The 22,556-nt window shown below is 40.8% G+C and overlaps 1 long non-coding RNA gene across 1 annotated transcript in view; it reads right to left on the bottom strand.

Moving 5' to 3' along the window:
- The window catches only part of LOC120406289, a 29,263-nt gene extending 8,844 nt beyond the window's left edge, over nt 1–20,419 (bottom strand). Inside the window, exon 1 of the long non-coding RNA XR_005599202.1 lies at nt 20,239–20,419. This is a non-coding gene — a long non-coding RNA (uncharacterized LOC120406289). The remainder of the gene's footprint in view (nt 1–20,238) is intronic.
- Nucleotides 20,420–22,556: the final 2,137 nt, after the last annotated feature.

Raw genomic sequence — 22,556 nt, forward strand, 5'->3', positions numbered from 1 at the left:
TTTTTCATTGTTGAGAGCCTTTTTAATTTTTGACAATGTCAATATTTTTTGCATTTGTTTATTTAATTACACCGATGCAATTGTTTAAAAATCATTGTTCTAATCTGTTTTCTTGTTCAGGAGCACATAAAGAGAAAATGCTCATGACTTCACGGCAACCCAGGCCAGAACTCTTCTGGTTCCTGGCTCTTTGTTGTCACCGCTAGATCGCTGTGCCCACACATTCCTTGGGAACACACTGTACTCCAGTCCTAGACCACAGTGCTGCGATTTATAATGTGTGGGCAGATTCCTGCATCCACAAATGGTCTCATTAACTTCAGTGGGTTTCTGCATGGGTGCCGGATGGCTTGCATGTTATAAATTGCAGGACTGGAGTACTAGATTGGAAAGGCTGTTAAGGATATAGTGGATATGGAAAAAGGTTCATAGAAGGGCAACAAAGATGATCAGGGGTATGTAACAGTTCCCATATGAGGAGAGACTAAAAAGATTAGGGGTATTCAGCTTAGAAAAGAGATGATCAAGGAGGGATATGATAGAGGTCTATAAAATCATGAATGGTGTGGAAAAAGCGAAGAGATAAGTGTTATTTACTCTTTCCCACAATCCAAAAACCTGAGGGTCACCCAATGAAATTAATAGGCAAGCAGCTTTACTACAAACAAAAGGAAGTATTTTTACACACAATGCACAGTTGACCTGTAGAACTCATTGCCATCTGATGTTGTGATGGCCAAAATTATAATTGAGTCCAAAAGTATAATTGGGTTTAAAAAAAAAAGTTAATGGAGGATAGGTCCATGAATGGCTATTAGCCAAGATGATCAGGGGTGTAACCCCATGCTTTGGGTGACCCTAAAATGCTGACTGCCATAAGCCGGGAAGTATGCAGAGAAGAGCTCTGTGTAAGCTTGAAAGCTTCTCTCTCTCGCCAACAGAAGTTGGTCCAATAAAAGATATTACCTCACCCACTTTGTCTCTCTAGAAGCTGAGAGAGAAAGACAGGGAGTGGATCTCTCTCAGATTACCCGGTTCCGTACACTTCCCCTAAAGCTCTGGTACTACCCACTGTTGGAGACAGGATACTGGACAAGATGGATCATTGATGCGATCCAGCATGTCAGTTATGGTCTTAAACAGAATCTTCTGTATATTAAACGTAATGAATACTGACAGGCTATTCATTATTAATTCATGCAAGTAGACTAGCAATAGAAAGACTGGGATCTGAGCCCCCAGGTGTGGGGTCAGCAACAGAGCCCTGGAAGCGGGGCTGGTGGCAGCTGGGACCCTGTGTGAGGGGCCAGGAACAGAGCCCCGGCCACGGGTCCAGCAGCCTTGAGTCGGGACCCCAGGTGCGGAGCCAGCAGCACTGGGATCCTGGGCATGGCATGGCAGGCAGTACCCCACACAAAATCTGGGTGGGGGTTTCAGCACCCCCTGCACCCCTAGTTCCCGCGCCTATGACTGCAGTGAGACAGCCTCGCAGTCCAAGCCCTGTGAGCCCAAGTCAGCTGGCACAGACGGCCAGTGACAGGGTTTTAATTGCAGAATAGACATACCCTCACTTGCTTAAAATCCTAATGTTTTCTGACTCATGCCTGTGAGACTCCACTTGCAAAAACCAAAGCCATTTTGGTCATCTGTAGATAATGTACTCTGGAATGGTATATGGCCCACCCAGCTCATTTCAGTAGGAAAGAAGTGCTTCAAGGACAGATAGAAAGACATGTATGCTAAGGTTATTCTGAATACATTAAGATTTGTTATGAGAAATGAAAAGACAGTAAATAGCGGTATGATAAATCATAATCAGTAGGGTAACAGGTCTTTAGATTTTGATATTCATTGCCCACATTTACTGCTCATGAACTGAATAACTCTGTATTGGATTAACTCTCCCTGGTTAATACACCAATGATTACAGCTATATAAATTGGAAAGTGGAAAAGCTTGGCAAAATTCAGACACTGTCTGGTCCATACTTTCTCTGTAGTTTTTAATTCTGAGATATCTTCATAGAAATATACAGGTACTTCTGATTCATGTAATTTGCACCACAGACTGGAGATAGTGGGTTACCTTTCAGCTCCAAATCCTGGAAGCTTTCAGGGGCCAAACTGGCTCCCAGTGCAAGTTAGAGCTCTCTATCTTGTGCCAGAGGATAGGGGCTCCCAAGGATTCACTCCAGTAATTGAGATCATTGGAGCACATTATGTTCTTGCTCCTGCTACACCTTGGAACTCCCCGTGTGATGCAGAGATGTGCCGTGAGTGACATAGGAATGCAGTGGCGCCACAAAGCAGCTGGGATCTAGCCCACTGATAGTTGGTGATAAACCCTGAAGGTCAGAGGGTGTAAGGGATGGTATACACTGTTTACCACCCAGAAGTAGCTGAGAGTTACAATTCCTCTCCATACTCCCAACTTTCTCCAGGAGGGACATAAATTAACTGCAACTCTGAAAAAAATGCAGCTTATTCCCTCCTCTATGTCCAGCTAGCAAAGCTGGCTGGTACATGGAGGCCAGAGTCAAAATTTCACCCAGGGTATATCTACACTACAAGCAGTACAGTGGCACAGCCACAGCTACACCTTTGTAGCACTGTAGTGTAGACACTTACTACAGCAACAGAAGGGTTTTTTTTCTGTCACTGTAGAAAATCCACCCCTTCGAGAGGTTGTAGTTGTAGAAGAATTCTTCTGTTGACCAAGCTGCATCTACAGTGCAGATTAGGTCAACCTAAAGGCATGAAAGCTTTTGCAGCCCTCAGCAATGTAGCTAGGTCTACCTAAGTTTTAGGTGTAGACCAGGCCCTATTTTCCACCAATCTGTCCTCTGGAGGGAACATCTGGTATGGAGACTCTGACCCAAGATCTTACTAGCCCTAGTGCATTTACACAGTGGGGCTGAAGGGACCTTATTGCTCTTAATACCATGTGTGGCTATGTTAGGGTTAGGAGCATCGAGATTGATACAGGACTCATTGGGTGAAATTCCATGGCCTATGTTAGGTCAGACTAGATGATCCTAATGCTCCCTTCAGGCCTTAAAATCTATTAATCTAGCTGTGAGGGGGAAAAAACAGTTCTTGTATGGTTCTTGTAGTAGATTCTTTTGAATAACTCTGAACACACACTGTACCAGATGGCAATAAATCTACATCTATCTGAACTGAAAATTAAAATATATGTACTGTTAAAAAGATGTACTATAAATGTTAAAAGATGTGGATGTTGGCAAATAATAAGATTGGACCCCTTTGGGCTGGGAGCAATGTGGCTCCTTACTCTTATTTCCTTGGTTTCATGATGGGATGGAATGGAACGCTGATTTTTTATCGTGTGAGGTCATCAGTTACACTAGGGGAAAAAAGGAAAATAAATTCAGTGCACGGTGTTCAACCTCAGATGTTTTGAAAACGGAGTCACTTGCATATGAAAAAAAGGATTTTGATGCTATTTATAATACAGCTGCCACAAGTGACATGTCCTTCCACTCTCTCTCATCAATCTTTCAAAATAACTACCTGATAGTGTACATCCATAGCTTTGAATATCTACAGAACCTTTCAAAAGCACTTGAAAAGTAGCGATGCTACCCCAGTAAAGTCTTTTATGTGTGCTAGCCAAATGCATGGAAGCAGTAATTGGAGCAGAAGAAATGTCTTCTATTAGTCAGCTCTTCAGACTTGGCTCCCTTTCCAAAACTTCCCCAAAGAACAAATCATTTAGCCACTCATTTGGGAAAATGAGATATCTGAGGGTGCATGGGAAAAGGGCAGCCTTACCTAAGATCTGCCTGACCTTTTGACTCTATTGCCCTGGGTGAAAGGAATCATTTATGCTCTCAACCACTACACCTAGCAAAGCTTGAATTGCATGAATGATCCAAATATCTGAGGAAGGGCCATTGAAACAGATGATAGTCTTAGGACCGGATTTTCAGAAGACTTTAGTTCCCATTTAGGCACCAAAATAAGGGGCCAGATTTTCAGAAGGGCTCTACATATTGGTTGCTAAGGTCTTTGAAAATCTAGCTATAAGTATCACAAAAGACGCAGGTGGAGCCTGAGCACTTTTGAAAATCTGCCCATTATTTATGTGTCTAAATGAGAGCTAAGCTCTTTGAAAATTCTAGACCTTAAAGACAGTACTCTACTCTTGTTTGGCGAGTGGAATGCCCACGGATGTCAAAAGAAGTTCTGAGCAAAGATTAGATTATGGTCTTACGTCTGTAAGAAGCATGAGTTAGTTAAATGCTGCACAACTATACATTCAAATAATGGATTCTAATATTCTTTACTTTGGCTCTAAATGGGGGAGACAATATGGTGCTTTCTATTGAATTCCTAAGGAGCATCTAGCACTGAGATACTAAAGGAGCTGTCCCCCATATAAGGCACATGTAAAAATTGTGCAAAAACAAAGGGATCCATGATTAGCTGCTTTCCCAGAAGTGGGTGGCTGAGATGCATTCCTTTATAATGAGTGCCTCTAAAAACAAACAAAGAAACAAAAAATAAGACATTCTATGGAATACTGGAAATTTAAAATTAGAACGTAACACTTTTTGTAATTCACAAATTATATACTTCAGTATCATTCTTACCCCTACTGTATCACAAATATTATAACATTTATATTCCCTTAAAGAGGGAAATGAAAACATAACTATGACATTCTTGTTGCTGTCTTATGGCCATATATGGTACTGCCCTATATCCATGGGCACAGTGCCCGTTGTCCTCAATAGAAGCTCCATCAGGGATCAAAAGCTGTATGTGGCTCTTAATGTGTTCTCTTTGGATAACATGCCAAAACACATACATTATGTAGGTCTGTATGTAACTGTTTTAAAATGTTCTGTAACCAGATGTACATCAACAGCTAAATGCTGCAGTATGTGGCCAACAATAATACTTTGGTAGGAGTATAATGGCATTAGTATAATGGCAACAAAAAGTATGGGGGAGAAACTGAACCAATAGAAAAATGATTACTGAACTTAACTTGCTTGAATGTCTTTTTATGTTGTTCGGTAACTGGTCATTACACTGATGGTGAGATTTTTCTATCATACAACTTTAAATTCCATTTTTCCAATGTTGTGTCACACTATTCTGGTTCTTGCAGGAGGAATATGGTTTTAATATTGAATAACTGAAACAGGAGTACTGAAAAGTACAGTAAATCCAGCATAATACTCTTTTACCCCAAAATCCACATTCCAGAAAATGTGGAAAAGCAGAGCATTCTCATCTGAGTTATTAACACATGAAAACAGCTGAAAATAACAGCTTTGCACGTGACAAGAACACAGCTCACCAAATGAGGTGAATGAGAGTAAAATCTCACGTGTGCTTACCAATATGTAACATACCCTAGCACTACGTATCACCTTTGTATTTGGCCCACTGAGTCTGACTGCAAGGAAATCTAAGCAAGTGTACCTCGCGTACAAAAGGCCCTCTTTCTTTTTGTGTTTGTCTTTGAGTCCAAGGATTAGGAGTGTGGTTCAGTTCTCGGAATGAAAAGCAATGCCTTTTGTTTAGCATAGTAATATTCATCTCTAAGTCTTAAAGTTATTCAACCAAACCAAACCAACGATGAAACAACTGTTCAGAGATTCCATTTAGATAAGGACCAAAAAGAACGCATGCATGCCTGTCCTATTTGTCTGCAAAACTAGGCTAAAAGTCTCACAAGAACTTGCTTTTTCCCAACATTTCTGGTACTGCCTGTTTCTGGATAGGCTGAAAATACCAAAGGAAGGAGCCTTCTTTCATAGAGTATTTTGCTTCTGCTTCCCCAAAATGCAATAGTGCATGCAAAATGAAGGGGAGAAAATTAATCAAACTTTTCAAAGGTGCAGAAAAGTGGGTTCAGATATGAAGCATGGGACAAAGATGGAGTCTGTTCTTTTTATTTTAATTAAATTGGTGCTCATGAAAAGTGCTTTAATGACTGAAGTCTTTTACCTCTACTCCCTATTAAATAAAGCACAAAGTTCAGCAGCAATGCAAGCCTCTCTACGCTGCCTTGGCAATATATTTCAGCCTGGAACAAGAAAGGACCAAAGAGAATCCCATGCCCCCAAAACCCCTGGACTCTCTGCTGAGACTCTGAATGGAAACACCAATTTGTTCCTATTACAGTGGTGGGTTTTGTGAGATGGATGGAGGCGAGCTCATTTGACTGGACAATGTAAAGGAAATAGGCTATATGTGTATATTTCATTCAAATCCTCTCAGCTATTCAGTCACAGAAGTGTCTATCCTTATTTGATCAGAACCAGTTCATCAACAACTGACTAGTAAAAACTGTGCTTATTATGTGAATTATTTCTAGCTTTTTTAAAAAAAAGGAAAGGAAAAGAAATAATCAGAGACCTGATTCTGCCATCTTACTCATGATGGCAAATATCTTATTCTGTGAGAAGTCCTGTGAACTTCAGTGATCTGCTTGTGTAAGTTTCTCCTCAGCATGACAGTGTTTATAAAATACTTCAGCAAAGCTATTTAATGCTCCTACTAACTCCTGTTAATTAACTCTTGTACATATCTGCTCTGAGAGGAGAATGGCCCTCGAATACATTGTACTGTGGAACCAGAAGGATTTGCTGTATAGTTTTTTCCATATTCATGGATTTTAAGAATCAACAAAAGTTAAATCACAGTGACTATTTCCAGTTGTACTTCTCTGCTATTGCTGGTCAGCTGCCTGGGAGTGGCATGCCTGTTGCACTGCACCTCCAAAGCAAATGCAGCAACACAGCTTCCTCAGAGGTGCTGAATAGTTCTGCACTAAGAGGTAGCAATGCTCCCTAACAAAGAAGGCTTGTTAGCAGTGCTGGTTTCCAGCTGGGTTAGATACTGATTCTCTTACTCACACTGAGTAGTCTCTTCCTCCTTGAATAGTTCCAGTGACATCAAGGAGGAAGCGACTACTCAGCATGCATAAAGATAGCAAAATCTGGCACTAACAACTAACCTACATTTAGGCAGTGGCAGTGTGCTTCCTGCACCAGGCCCTCTGTCTGTCTTGTCTAGTCATATTATAGTGCAGCTGATGACACCAGCAGGCAGCTGGCAAGTGTTCCTCTGTCACATCAGGGGCCAGCAGACCACTTGAAAATAATTGAGAATATTCAGCTGTCCTTTTTCTTCTCTCCAACCATGGTGATGGACCTGCAGAAACTGTAATGAAGAATAATCTGGGTCTAAGTTATATTTATCCTAAATAAAAGCATTAGAAAATGACTGTGTGAGTAAATAGAAACAGCAGGTTTCATTAGTCGCTTATGAACAACACAGAAACCTGGAAGTGACAATTAACAGCAACCCACAGGTTGTTAAGTCCATGATAAAAGGTTACAATTCATAGAGAACTATCTGGAAGGGAAAATGTGCTTAAAATGAAATCATTACCTAATACTAAATTCTTTTATTAATAACTTTCTAATTGAACCTCACTAGCAAGTACAACAGAGAGGTGCAACAACATTTCTTAAAATCTCAAACTTGAAACAGTTCAAGCTTTTCCCTCCCCTTGGCTTGAGGATCCTACCAGGAAATTGTTTCATGAACTAAAGCTCTTTCTCTTTCTGATTCTGCATGATAGGCTTTATCCTAGCCACCGTATCCTGCCACAAACAGTAGTTCAATTCCAGCTTGACAAAGGGTAGCAAGATTGATTAGCAGTTAGAGAACAGTTGAAGAGTTTGTTTTAGGAGATACCAGCAGCTGCCCTCAAAAATCCTTGTTTACAATATCCCTGTAATTTATTGAGGACAAATCTACATGTCAGCAGTGTTTTTAGGGTTGAAAAGGACTTGGCAGTTTCTGAAAACAGGAGGGTGATAGAATGTCCAAGACTGCAGGACATGGGGCAACAATGGAAAACATCCAACAGAGAAGGGGTGGTGAGGACAGAGAGGAGGCTGAGAGGAGAGATTGGGGTAGGTACTCAGAAATGATGTGATGAGTGCAGCCTAAATGCCTAGATAAACAGATATAGACTAGCGAGGTTGAAATGATTAGAGGGATAGGGAATAGGGAGAGCTAAGATCATACATGAACATTGGAGGCATGGCTATTGAAGTCCTTAGATACAGATGAGTAGTCTTTCAGGACAAGAATTATCTGTGGATATATTTGTGCATAAGAAAATGTGCTGTGGTGAGCCAAACAGGCTGGAATTTCAACATGAGACAAGAAAGAGAGTTTGGCATTAAGGATGAAATCAAGATTCCAGACCTGAGAGGCGATAGTTAGGTCAAGAGTTGAGGAAAGCAATGAATAAGTATGAGTCAGGTATTTAGATGTGACTGAGGGTAGAAGGCTATCTGTCTTGGTTATATTCAATTGCAGGAAATTAAGGTGGAGTCAAATGTTGACATGTTTGTGTAGGAGAGCAAGCTGAGGGAGGATTTTAATGAGAGGCAGAGTTGGGTGTCAGTTTAAGAGGTAGTTGAGACTGAAGAGTGAAATGCAAGCATAAGAAGCCAGAGAAAGAAAGCAAAGGGGATGGAGAACAGAGTTTTGGGGACCTCTAAAGGAATGATCTGAGACAAAGAATCTTTTAGAGAGACAGACAAAATTGGAGACATATGGACAAAACCAGCTGAGGAGGGAGCCAAAAACATCAGCATAGCTCTTGAAACATTCAAGAAACCCTGACTTAAAGTGGGATTTTCAAAAGCACAGGAAGGCAAGATTTACAAAGGTATCTAAGTGCTGTGTTGGGACTTGCTCCCATCACTGGTTAGACAAGGGGTTAAGAGCAAATTAGTGCACCTGAGATTGCCTTCAGGCCACAAGGGATGGAGTTAAGTAAGGATCATTAGGCACCTGGCTTTCTAAGTAAGCTAAGGGAATTGTGATGGGAAGACTATAGAGAAGTCAGGACTGTCAAGAGAAACCTACAGAGAGTAGTTCAGATTCTGGTAGGAGGGGAAGTGGAAGCCCTTAGATAGGGCTGAAACAGGCAGATGCCAGGTAGGAGAATGTATGGGGAATAAGTTAAGCTGTGGGGGAACCCCTGAGGAAGGGTCAGTAGCTGTGCTTCAGTGAAGCCAGGGAGGGAAGAGTAGTTAGTTCAGCAGAGAGAGGCTAAGCTAGAATCCTGAGACCCAAAGGGAGGCTGTGTTAAGGGAAGACTGTGGGGAAGCAACACAAGGGGGTTTAGAGGCAGGAAGCAGCCCAGGGAAATCACAGCATGTCTGAAGGAGAAGACCTAGCTGTGGGTAGTGGTTGGGCCTGGATTCCCCTATTAGGCCTGGAGGAAGGGGCATGCAGGCCCAGTGCAAGGAATAATGAGCCCAGGGTAGGACTGAAGAGTAATTCAAAGGATGAGCTAAGGAATAGCCCAAAAGGGGGGCTGAAGGTGCTCTCCGGACACTTTGTGAACTTTTAGTTGCACCTTTTAGTTGCAATGCTCTGGAAAGCGGACTGAACTTTGTGACTTGCTTAGAGGACTGAGGCACAGAAGACCTGGTGAGAGGCAGATAGTCTGCAGGAGGTGCTAGAGACAAGGACCCCTTGTAGCATTGCATTCTGACACAAGGGGGATGCTGTGGTGAATACGTTAACTGCATCTTTAGGCACCTGTAAGATAAGTACCTAAGTGAGATTGGAGCCTAACTTCCACTGACTGCCTTTGAAAATTCCACCAGGCACCTCCTGGCATCTTTAGACACCTAAATACCTTTGAAAATATGGAGTTCAAGTCCCATTGACTTTTCCAGTGGGACTTGTGCTCCTAAGTCACTTAACCTCTCTTCAAAATTCCAGCATTAAACAATAATTAGGCTTTGTCATGAAATGATCCTCTTTAAAGGACTGAGGCAGCACTTAGAGTGCTTATCAGTATAGGCCAACAATGGGTCTGACTTGCATATTTTAAATTATGCTTAAAGTACAGTGCTAGTCTGAGTAGTGACAATGTATAAATGTCACCTTTTTAGTAATTTGGGTCCCGTGTATATTCAGCTGGCTTCAGTGAGAAAAATAAGATTTTAAGGTTTTTTTCCCCCCACTGTTGTACTTGTAGAGCCAACACTGAAAAGAAAAAAAAATGGGGGTGGGGTGGGGTGGATTCTATTCCATCTTGTGCATCAATGGAATTATTTGCTACATTCCAAGCAGTTACAGCAATGTGAACACCTAAAGCAAAGGGCGTGCACAGGTGTCACTAAGGGTGTAGCCACACTTCAGTTAGACACCAAGGCTGGCCCATGCCAGCTGACTCAGGCTAAGGGGCCGTTTAATTGTGGTGTAGACATTCAGGTTTGGGTTGCAACCTGAGCTCTGGGAACCTCTCACTTTGCAGGGTCATGGTGGGGTTGCATAGATGTCACTGAGGGCCTAATGGGGCCTGTAGAGCCTTTAATGCTAAACTTGCACCAGGAGTTGTGCTTAAAAATGGTTAGCTTTATTCAATGTACAGGCTATATACAAGTGACTGAGTATTAAATTAAACTTTCAGAGGCAATTATGATAAACTTCCAGAATATAGAAGAAACCTAAATTGAAGCTACTAGTATTCTGCAGGTGGGATAAACCCTGCTTATTTAGCAAGTCACAGCTTTTAAATGAGATTACTGCACGACACTGACAAGCAGCAATATGAGGGGAAAATGTAATTGCAAAAGTAATTGTCTGTTTTAAAATCAGACTTGTTGTCAACCATTCAGTATTCATTTATTGCTATGCATTCCTAAAAAATGAGTAATGGGCTGAAGAATACAACTCAGTTGGCAAGCAGTAAGAAATAGTTGACCTTGTATAGTGTTTGCTAAGCCAAATGACCATTGCAATGTGGAACTATATATTAATCAGCTGCTACAGAAATTTAAGACTTGCCTTGACATGATGTGTTGACATGAGCGCACACAATTCATGCTGTTATTCAGCTAGATCTTTACATGCAGTATATAGTTTTGCATATCCATAATACTGATTTCATATGTGAGTTAGTTATTTCTCTGCACAGAATCTCCTCTGTAAAGGAACTATTGTCTGCATGTCATTTAAAGTAAGACATCTTTCCAACAATACAAGAGGTCAATTTTTTATATGGTCATTTTCCATAATCTCCATTCTTTACAATGGCTGTCTACAAAGAGATGTCTTGAGTTGAAGTTGGCACTATATATCATATAGTCACTCATGGTGTTGGCCCTGAGTACACGCAAGATGTTGTCCTTGAGCCATTTTTATCTCTATTTGTCCAGCACTGTTTACAGTTAGTGCTGGACAAAAATTGATGGACATTCTTTTTGCAAAGCATTGTCTTGGAAATTGTGAGGTTTTTGAAAAATTTTGACTCGCTCTATTTTCCACCATTGAGTAGCTGACTGTGCCTTTGTGATGGTGGGTCTTACATTGTCAAAGCTTGCTCTCCCCTGAAATAACATTAAAGCTTGTTTGTGAACAATCTTTTTCAAACTTCCCTTTGCACCCTGTAGTTATTACCTTACCTTCAAATCTTTCATTTTCTTTTAATTAATTATCTTCCCCATATGTTTCTATTTATCAGTTTTTTATAGGGTGGCATTTTATTCAGTAGTTATTGAAATGGCATATTTTTCTGTTGTACACAATCTCAGGTGCTTTTTATAAAAACTGATAAAATTTCACACAATATCCTTTTCACAGGTATTTTATTTTATCCTATAGAATACAATCCTCTTAAATTCTACAAGATAATGGGAAAACTATAGAAAAGCTTTACATTTCTATTGATTTCTATAGGGCTTTTCCATACGGAAAACCTTTTTAGGGATTCAGAGATGTTTGGTTAACTTCCCTTTTCCCTGGAGCTTTAACATTTTCTAGTTTCAGAAAGGACAGGAAGTAAAACTGCCAAAATACTATGAGAGGCTATTCTCATGAGAATAACAACGCAATTTAATAGAACCAAAAGGCTTGGATAGTTCAGAAAAGCTTAAAATACGCATCTAAATGTTCAGTTGCATGTTAAAATGAACTTCTGATCTTCTTGAGATTTGTCAATCAATAAACACAATAGTTGTACAGATAAAACTTCTGAAATCCTATACTGTAAGTGATCAATATAATTATCTGATCTATTATTAAATAACTTAGTTCACATTGAAAATATTAATATACATGAAGCTAACTTTTACTCTATGCCTGTGTAACCCCACTGAAGTCAATGGGACTGTGGAAGTGAAACTGAGTTGTCACATAATCTATAAAAACAACACTATTCTGTTTTTATTACAGAATTCATTTTACAATTGAATTCAATGGGACTTAATGCACAAAGTGTCAGTTGCAAGATCAGAGCCTAAAGTGATGGTTTTTCACTTGATCAGAAACTCTCAATCTGCAATGAAAAGAACACATTTTAAAATCTATCAAGTCTCTTTAAGTGCACAAATATCTGCTGTGTCTTTGGCTGACATCCTTTGTTCTGTTTAAGAATGCTTCAGCATAGTAGAAGACCAGGCTGAATATAGAATTTGGAAGGACAAATTCTCTAGCGAGTCTCATATAGTTCAAATTTGCTAAATTTGGTGACTGGGCAACAAAAAGGCAGATGAAATTCAATGTTGATAAATGCAAAGTAATGCACATTGGAAAACATCCCAACTATACATATAAAATGATGGGGTCTAAATTAGCTGTTGCCACTCAAGAAAGAGATCTTGGAGTCATTGTGGATAGTTCTCTGAAAACATCTGCTCTGTGTGCAGCTGCAGTCAAAAAAGTGAACAGAATGTTAGAACCGTTAGGAAAGGGATAGATAATAAGAATGAAAATATAACGCCACTATATAAATCCATGGTATAACCACATCTTGAGTACTGCATGCAGTTCTGGTCCCCATCGCAAAATAAAAAGATATTAGAATTGGAAAAGGTACAGTGAAGGGCAACAAAAATGATTAGGGGTATGGAACTGCTTCCCTATGAGGAAAGATTAAAAAGACTGGGATGTTGACCTTGGAAAAGAGATGACTCAAGGGGACGTAACAGGGTGCTGGCCTAAGAGGCACTGAACCAGCCCCTGTTAGCTCAGAACCGGCTAGCGTAGCTCCCATACAGGGGAACTGATTGGAGCTGGCAGGGTGTGGCTCATTAAAGGAGCCTAGGAGCAAACACCTTTGAGCCTGCTGAGAGGAAGGCCTGTAAAGCTGACAGGAAGGAAGTGCAGAGGGAGAAACAGGAGGAGTAAGGAACTGCTGCTCTTGGCTAGCAACAGGCACTAGCTATCCCCCAGCTGGCTACCTAACTGCAATTGACTTGTACATAGAATTGTATATAGATAGTGGTGGGAATGAACACAGGGAAATAAAAGGACACTGGGTTGCAAAATAAGAGGTCTCCGGCTAATTTGTGCAGCGAACAAGGAGGCGCTCGTCTACAGGGGGATACGATAGAAGTCAATAAAATCATGAATGGTATGGAGAAAGTGAGTAAGGAAGTGTTAGCAACCCCTTCACATAATACAAGAACTGGGGTCACCCAATGAAATTAATAGGGAGCAGGTTTAAAACAAACAGAAGGAAGTACTTCTTCACACAACGCACAGTCAACCTGTGGCACTCATTGCCAAAGAATTAGATGAGTTCATGGAAGATAGGTCCATCAATGGATATGAGCCAAGATGGTCAGGATGCTTTGGGTGTCCTTAAACCTTTGGCTGCAAGAAGCTGGGACTGGGCAGCATGGGATAAATCACTCAATAATTGCCCTGTTCTGCGCATTCCTTCTGAAGCATTTGTCACTGGCCACTGTCAGAAGACAGGATACTTGGATGAAAGGACCATTGGTCTGACCCAATGGCAAGTTTGACCGTTCTTGTGTTCTTATAAGAAATTCAATGGTTAGGAATCTCATTTGCTTGCTGTGCAAAATATAAAAGCTATAGAAACTTGTGCAGCATAACAAAATGTTGCTATCTGATGGTTTTCGCCATCTGCAGCCATGTTTCTCCATGAGGAAAAATACTTAAATAAGTTAATTATTTTTTTCCATATCAGCAAAAATAAATTGTTAGCAGATGCTGATTGATTCCATTCTTCTGTGCAATTGGGTTTATGATACTGTGAGTACAAGTATAGCACTGCCAAGTTATTAAATGCTTGAGATAGAAGCTGAGCGTGAATAAAGGATTTTATTACTTAGCCCAAAATTTACTTGCTTGCTTTTGCATGGATATAAATGAGTTGTTACCTAAATGTAGATATAATATCTGTCAGGTAGAATAAAACAGATCAAATAATACTTACTTTTGTCCTTCAGATATTTTTTATACTCCATCACTGAGCTGTCCTTCTTGCTCCTTTATGTACATTTGCATAATTGCCTTCTAAAATGCAGGCTAAAAGCACAAATCACTTTGGTTTTCTTGATGGTTTTTATTGCACATGAATAAATAGAGCTGTTATCTCTGTTTTCAAAAATGAAGGAGCAGGGTTTCTCAAAGATGTTTTATAGAGTTTAAAGGACACCACTGAAGAATGTAAAAAAGCTCAAGGGCCAAATTCTTCTCAAGCCTTGCCTATGCTTAGAAAGGTTTGTTAGCATAGCTACAATGGTACCACTATACTGGCAAACATCCTAGTGTAGAAGCAACTTAATACCAGCAAGAGTTCTTCTGTGTATATAGCTTAAATCAGTCCTCTGAATGGAATAAGATATAACAGCAAAAGGACTTCGTCTCTGTATAACTGTATCTTCCCTAGGGCTTTTGCTGGCATGGGGGTTGGTGGGGGAGAGAGAGCTCAACATCTGACATAGCTGTGGTAGCAAAACTTAAGTATAGACCAAGCTTCAATTATACTGGTCTAACTTTCCAGTAACTCCCCATCGGTCTGTTTCTGAAATGTGACTAATGAGTTTGTCTTAAAATTCTAGGGTGTGCCTATAACCCTGTCTAGTACAATTTTTTTGTCAGGTGGTACTCTGGATTTTTTTTTTTTTCAAAAAATTGCCATCATTTTATTTTTTTCTGTAGTTTCCCCCCCATTCTTATTTTTCCTTCCTTCCCCCACCCCCCGTCTTTTAAGATAATCTTCAAAAGGAAAAGGGGGAAACGAAAATATAATTTTTTTAAAAGATCTTAAATTCAAAAATGAAAAATGGGTCAACTTTAAACCCCGTGAATTAAAACTTTGGCACTTGTCTTTGAGTATTTTCATGGAATAGCTTTTCTATTTTTCCACAAACTCTTGCAACTGGTATGTAATTACAAGGCATATTTCATATATAATTCTATCTTCATTCTAATTTCTTGGTACTTATATATTAGAAATAGTACCTGATAAAATAAAAAAGTACCGTCATTCAAAAGGAATAATTTAATTACGCAGTTGGTGCTAATATTTAAGACAGGGACTCCAGCAAGGATTGTTGCACCTCCGGGGATGAGATAAAAGGGGGCCCACCTGGACCCACTACCCCTTGGACTCAGAACTGTATGGGGAAGACACTCTGGAGAGCAGTAGAACCCAGATAATGCCTCTGCCCCCAGGGCCGGTGCAAGGATGTTTCTCGCTCTAGGTGAAACTTCCACCTTGCGCCCCCGCCCTGAGGTGCCCCCCCATGACAGCTCCGCCCTGAGGCGCCCCCCTTGTGGCAGCTCCCCACCCTCTGCCCTGAGGCACCCCACCACCCCAGCTCACCCCTGCTCCGCGCACGAGCACAAGCACCCCGAACACGCCGACGCTGCTTCACTTCTCCTGTCTCCCAGGCTTGTCAGCTTAGGCGCCGCAAGCCTGGGAGGCGGAAGAAGTGAAGCAGTCATGGCATGCTTGGGGAGAAGGCGGGGTAGGGGTGAGCTGGGGCGGGGAGTTCCCCTGTGTGCCGCCCCCCCCTTACTTGCTGCAGGCGGCCCTCTCCGCGCTACCCTGCCCCAGCTCCCTCCCTAAATGCCGGCGGTGACCGGGGTGGCCGAAGATCCGGCCGCCGCAGTTGCTGCTGAAGAAAATGGTGCCCCCCAAATCCTAGTGCCCTAGGCGACCGCCTAGGTCGCCTAAATGGTTGCACCGGCCCTGTCTGCCCCTGTGGCCCTAGGGGCAAGTTGCAGAGAAGAGTTAGCTAGATACTCCAGCCAGTAGGATCAGAAACAGGCAAACCTATAGAATATCCTTAGGCTGTCTCTGCCCCTGTGCTGATCGGCTGTTTGTTCCAATCCTGTTCCCTTTTCACCTCAGCTTGGCTTCATGCCTGCCCTTCTTACCCTTTTCTCCCTTCAGTTGAACCCCTCCTTAGAAACCCTCCTCTCAAAAGTGGATCTAACATGTTTTCCACCATCATACAGTTCACTCTGTTTGTGTGTTACTCCCCTTCCCCCCCACCTGTGTCTGTCTTGTCTATTTAGACTGTAAGATCTTTGGGGCAGGGGTAATCTAGTAGTCTGTTTAGACAGCACCCAGTAAAATGGGGTCCCACTCTTGGTTGGCCCTTAAGCACTACTGTCATAAACATGGTTAATAATCATCCATACAAGTTCTTCTGCAGTTCCAAGGAAGTCTTTGAAAGTATTGCTTAATACCTTGGAAGGAGATAAATAAGGTCCAGTTCCAATTATGTTAATGAAGCACACCTAGACCATAATAGTCTAATGTTACATTAAAGTTCCTCCTAAATAAATAAATAAACAAACAAACAATAATCCCCATGGATAGAAATAGCCTTGGGGCTCCACAGAGCCATTGGCCTTCACCCTCCTGATTTGAGAAAACTAAAAATGGAAAAGAGAATCTGACCTCTTACCATCCATGGAAAAAAGAAGTTTGTTTTACACAACTTTGGATACTAACTTCTGAAACAACTCTTGTGTTCAAACTTAAGTATAGTAACTTGCTGAACACTGAAGTTATTCCACAATCTTCTCAAAATTCTGGTACATAGTATTATAATTGCACAATATGTTGTCTTCATCATAAATGGCTAATCTGGATGCTGTTAGGATGTTTAATATAACACAGGATGTGAGCAAATGATGCATCTTACAATAACAGTTTTTGTACAGGTTTCTTATTCAATGTGCAGTTTCAACTTTAAATATCCTAACTGCACACCTTGTGAAGATTTATGTGAGGCTACTTGTGACTGTTTGTTATATAATAGATTCCCACTGCGGTTAAAAAAAGTCACTTTAGAACTCAAGGTATGCACCAAGATTTGGTTACTTCTTTATATGAACGTCTACCTTTTTTTTTAAAAAAAAATTAAGGTTAAAACGTCCACAAAACATCCTGCTTCTAATATCACACAAGATTAAAATAAAAAGAATGAAAAAAGCATAGTGTCCTAGAATAGGAAGATGGCTTCTGTAACAACAATAGGTGGTATTTTGAATGACCTTCCCATCTAACTTTCTATCAGTTTGTATCACTAAAATACTGTATGATCTTCAGAGCTAGATTCTAAACCGTAAAGAAGGGAGGATATGGCGTTCCAGATATTAAACATTATTATTAGGTAGCTCTAGAAAAGCCTTGGCTGATCGCCTACTGCTGCAGTACCAATGTGGTAATCCTGAGCGAGGGGGAGACAATCACACTGAAAACAGTAATATCAGGTACTCTAAAAAGAAAAACCTTCAACTTCATGCATGCTCACATCTATCTACCTGCACATATAGATATAAATAGATACTGTAGTACGTAGGGCCTCCATCTTGCAATCAGGAGAGAACCTGACAGCTGTAAGGAGCCCCATAAGCTTCAAGGAGGCTCGGCAGGGGCACAGGGCCCAAATCAAATAATTTACAGGCTTGGGCTCTGAAGCTACATCATGATGCACCTTGCATGCAAAATGAGGGTGAGAACACCATACACAACCCTGGACAAAAGCATTAGCAATTTAGTCAAAATATTTCCCATTTTTAGTTCAAAATATTTTCAGATGGAAAAATTTCTAACTAGCTACAAAAAGCCCCCACCCCTGAAAAAAAGCAAAATTTTGCATAGCTGTTTTCTTCCACCATTTAAAATGGTGGTGTGTGTGTGGAGGGGGTAGCGGTGGAATTTTCCAGCCACCTCCACTGGGATAGTCCCTATATACTGAAATTAAATATCCCATTAAATTTGTATATAATCAACTTTGCTGTTATAGGTTCAGCCGTTTTCATTGCTTGAGTGTAGGAGCATTTTTATTACATTTATTATTAAATCTTCTGTTTTTTGACAATGTGGGTTTTTTTGTTGTTGTTTGGGGTTTTTTTGCACTCATTGCTCATAATCTCTCATCCCTAAAAGAATGGCTTTTTTAGGCTTGTCAGAATGGCTTGATTACAGAGGCAGGGCTAATAGCAATGTGTCAGTGCTGGCATAGTAGAGTTACCCTTATGGTGCAAATGTGATATGTTTTATCCTAATCTGGGCTACGAATTTTATACATAGGTACTTGACTCAGTACCACCCACTCCTTTAACAGGACTGTGCATTGATCCCAAGGCACTTGCTGTGAGAGAGTGGGGTATACTGTAAAGCAGGGGCGGCTCTAGCCATTTCGCCACCCCAAGCACGGCGGCGCGCCGCGGGGGGCGCTCTGCCGGTCGCCGGTCCCGCGGCTCCAGTGGACCTCCTGCAGACGTGCCTGCGGAGGGTCCGCTGGTCCCGTGGAGGGTCCGCTGGTCCCGCGGACGCCTGCGGGAGGTCCACCGGAGCCGCGGGACCAGCAGACCCTCCGCAGGCCTGCCGCCGAAGGCACCCTGCCTGCCGCCCTCTCGGTGACTGGCAGAGCGCCCCCCGCGGCATGCCGCCCCAAGCACGCGCTTGGCGTGCTGGGGCCTGGAGCCGCCCCTGCTGTAAAGATGGCAGAGTGGGGCTGGACATAGGCATTGGTAATACGTGTAGGGAAACTACTGTTCACCTAATGAATAACAACAAAATCATTTATCTTTTCCTTTGCTTGCCTCTATTGCACTATTCACAGTAAAGTTGTAGCCCAGTAGGGTTTACCCTCTCCCCATACACACACTGCTGAAGGATGAGATAGAGATGTAATGAGAGCAGGAGGTTCTGCTGTTGTCACTTATTCATGCTTTTGCCTTTCCTTTCAAAGAGCAAAACCTTGGGTCCTTTGGTCATAAGGCCATAAGCTAAACACAAAAGTACAGGGTTAAGTTAAAAGGAAGCAAAGTCAGTGGCTGAGAGAGAGAGGGCTGAGAACCCAGAACTATGAGGTGGCTCAAATGAACAAAGCTCCAGGAGAGTTTTAGAAAGGAGGGAGAAGAGAGGTCAAGGATGGTAGACTGGAGTGACCCGATGGTGAAGCAGGTAGGTATGAAATTGAGTGTGTGTTATAGGCTGTTGTGAGTACAAGGAGAGCCTGAAACCTTGAAGGGAAATCTCTAATTAGACTGTTTAGGAAGCCTGTGACTGTAACAGATAATATGAATATGATGGTCACAAATGACAACTTTTTTCATCTCAGAAAACAATCAATATCTAAACAATTCAAGAACAACATTTCTGTCTCATCTGTAGAGTTCTTTCATACAATCCATAGGAAAGAGAAAATGGCAAATTTTCTGTCAGATTTTTTTATTTGGGTAGAAGGTTGCCATAAAGATTGCCTTTTCCCAGAAAAGTGACTGCATAAGAATGGCATCTTACCCTACAGAGCTACTTTCTAGGTGTATTAAAAGTCATATCTGCTCAGTGATTAAAATAACTGTCCTGCTTTTTACTCCTGTTAGCCCTGCAAAGCCAACACAACTAAGAAATAAGGAGAGTAATGTTATTCTAATCTTCTAAGTCTTCAACAGAATGAAATTCCAACTAGCTCTACCAGTTCAAAGCCATTGAAGGACAGGTGCAATAGACCTGTATTTCTGGGGATGAGTGAACCATAAAGTCTAGCTTGACCCTCAGAGCCCTGACTGGATTTTTAAGGCTGGGATTAAAAGCCAGCCAGCCAGCCAACCAACCAACCCTTCAACCTGTACATTGATCATATATAACAGAAAAGTACAGCTAAGAGAAAATACATGTGCAGCCCCACAGTGACACTCTTACAAACTGACTTTTGAGAGCTGGCCTACTCTTTGAGATCTTACAGTAAATGTCATTGTCTGAATTAACAGTACTCCTAGCAGTTGTTTGGTATAGAAATCAAATGACTCTAAGAAGATTAAATTAGACGTCCACATAAATATGAATTGGGGGTTGGGGAATGGATAGCCCACCAACTAACAAACAACTTTCTAAACCATAAACAGGCTTCAGATAAATTTAACAGCAGCTTACCTGATTGTGCTAGCTTTTCAAGGTGGGATCTTGCCAAGAGTTATATATATTGTTTTACTCTGAAATGCAGCTTCTACATATGCTGAGATTTTATTAAATGTAACTGGTATTTATATTAGTCTTCTATTATGAAACTACTATTAAAATAATCCTTCAGATTATCAAAATGGCTTGCAGGCTAAATGAGACCTCATTGGCACTGACTATAGGACAAAGTCTGGAGACCTCATTTTTTCCTACTGTAGTGCCAAATCTATTTAAAAGCTGCACCTGAGAGTAACACTTTTTAATAGGCACTGCTCCTTTGGCCTCACTTTAAGAAAGATAAGTGCCTATTCCCAAGGCCTGTTTAGTGATTACTATTTTAATAGAAAATGAATGTTTGACTTGCACAACTGCACTTTCTAGCAGGAAGGCAAAGCTGGAACTTGTTTTTTGTGGTCTGTATTTAAAACAAAAGTACAAACAAAAGATGGGGGAGAAATAAGACTTGTTTCAAAGGATGCATTCAGTTATGTTTTTTCAGCCAGATTATGATTTTGACTGAAGGGAGAGAGAATAGATTCTTACCATATGTTGATTTAAATATCTTGAGGCTATTTTTGTGAAGGTTTGCTGTATTTGAATTAATTTTTAAAAATGCATTCCTAACTACAGTTGTATGCACAGTTAGGTGTACTTTGACATGAATCCTTGAAATATTATCAATTCAAATAATGTGCCTCCTGATCTGTCAGTTAACCAGAGGCAATAGAAAACATTTGTAAAAACAGATGGTAGCATTACAGTTTGCTGTCAATGGATAGGCAGAGTTCAAGGTCCAGTTCTTGGTGAGTGAACCAAGGAAGGTTGGAGATTTGGTTCAATTTAGATAAGCACCCAAACCATCATACACTGATCCAAACTCACCTTTGTGATCTGGAAATTGGGCTGGAAATCTTTTATTATCAGGCTTTCTCGTGAGACTTCCAGAATGTTTTGGTTATGGTCATGCAGAAAATACAATAGGAAAGGTCACTTCAGAATTTCTACCTTCAGCCAAAAAACCAAGAAGTGCTGAAGTGCACAAAAATTAAGATTTAGCAGCTAAACACTTTTTCAAGATTAAAAAGAAGTTCAGATTTGGTTCAGTCTAACTTTTAAATGAATATTTAGGTTACTTAATTTTTCTGCACAGTGGCTAATTTCCATTACTCTTCACCTATTGCATAAATATTCCCATTAAATGAGTGAGCAGCTGAAAGAATCTTTTTATTTTATTTTAATGAATTGCAGCATGTTATACCAATCTGAGTTTTGCAGAGCAATCAAGTACAAATATAAAAACTGTGATCTATGGAGGTGTGGTAGCTGAAATCACTGAAGGCATGACTCATTTAAAAAAAAAATTGCAGAGGTGTTATTTTATGAGTGTTGTGAATGTTCAAGTGTCTTGTGCTGATCTAATTAATCAAGAAGCCATCAATGTGATTCACAAAGTTTGCAATATGCAAGCAAATTTCACTCTTCCTCTGAAACTGAAATACAGTTATAGAAAATACTAGAGACCTTTTTCACCCTTAAGTTCAGCTTCTGATCAGACCACTGCTTCCTATAAAATACCAATTAAAATTTACCAATTAAAGTCATATTCTGATGCTCTTGCTCATATTGAGTAGCATCCTACTCCACACCAACCCATATAGGTTTCAATGGGATGAACAGAAGACTATTTCTTAGTATGAGTGACTGTATAGGTTAAGTCCTGGATCATCACAGTTGTGTAAGAACATGCTCCCATTGTTTCGGTCAAGGGTCTGAAGTGGCATAGATTTAGTGTCAAAGAATAAGAAAAGAAAGAATACACTATTTATTACCAAGCCTCATGAATATTTGAACACCCTCTTGTTGTTTATGTGGAGCTTGGGAATTAGGTTTCAGAGTGGTAGCCGTGTTAGTCTGTATCAGCAAAAACAGTGAGGAGTTTGTGGCACCTTAGAGACTAACAAATTTATTTGGGCATACACTTTCAAGGGCTAAAGCCCACTTCATCAGATGCATGGAGTGAAAAAATACAGTAAGCAGTATATATATCACAGCACATGAGAAGATGGAAGTTACCTTACCAAGTAGGGGGTCAGTGCTAATGAGGCCAATTCAGTTAAGGTGGAAGTGGCCTATTCTCAACAGTTGACAAGAAGGGTTGGATATCAAGAGAGGGAAAATTACTAACGAGGCCAATGCAATCAAGGTAGAGTGGCCCATTTCCAACACACTGGGTAGGAATTTATCCATGCAACTCTCATGCACACCTGTCATAAACAGTTAGTTAAGGGTTA

Source organism: Mauremys reevesii, linkage group 5 (assembly GCF_016161935.1).
Source record: "Mauremys reevesii isolate NIE-2019 linkage group 5, ASM1616193v1, whole genome shotgun sequence".
In the NCBI taxonomy this organism is placed as follows: domain Eukaryota; kingdom Metazoa; phylum Chordata; order Testudines; family Geoemydidae; genus Mauremys; species Mauremys reevesii.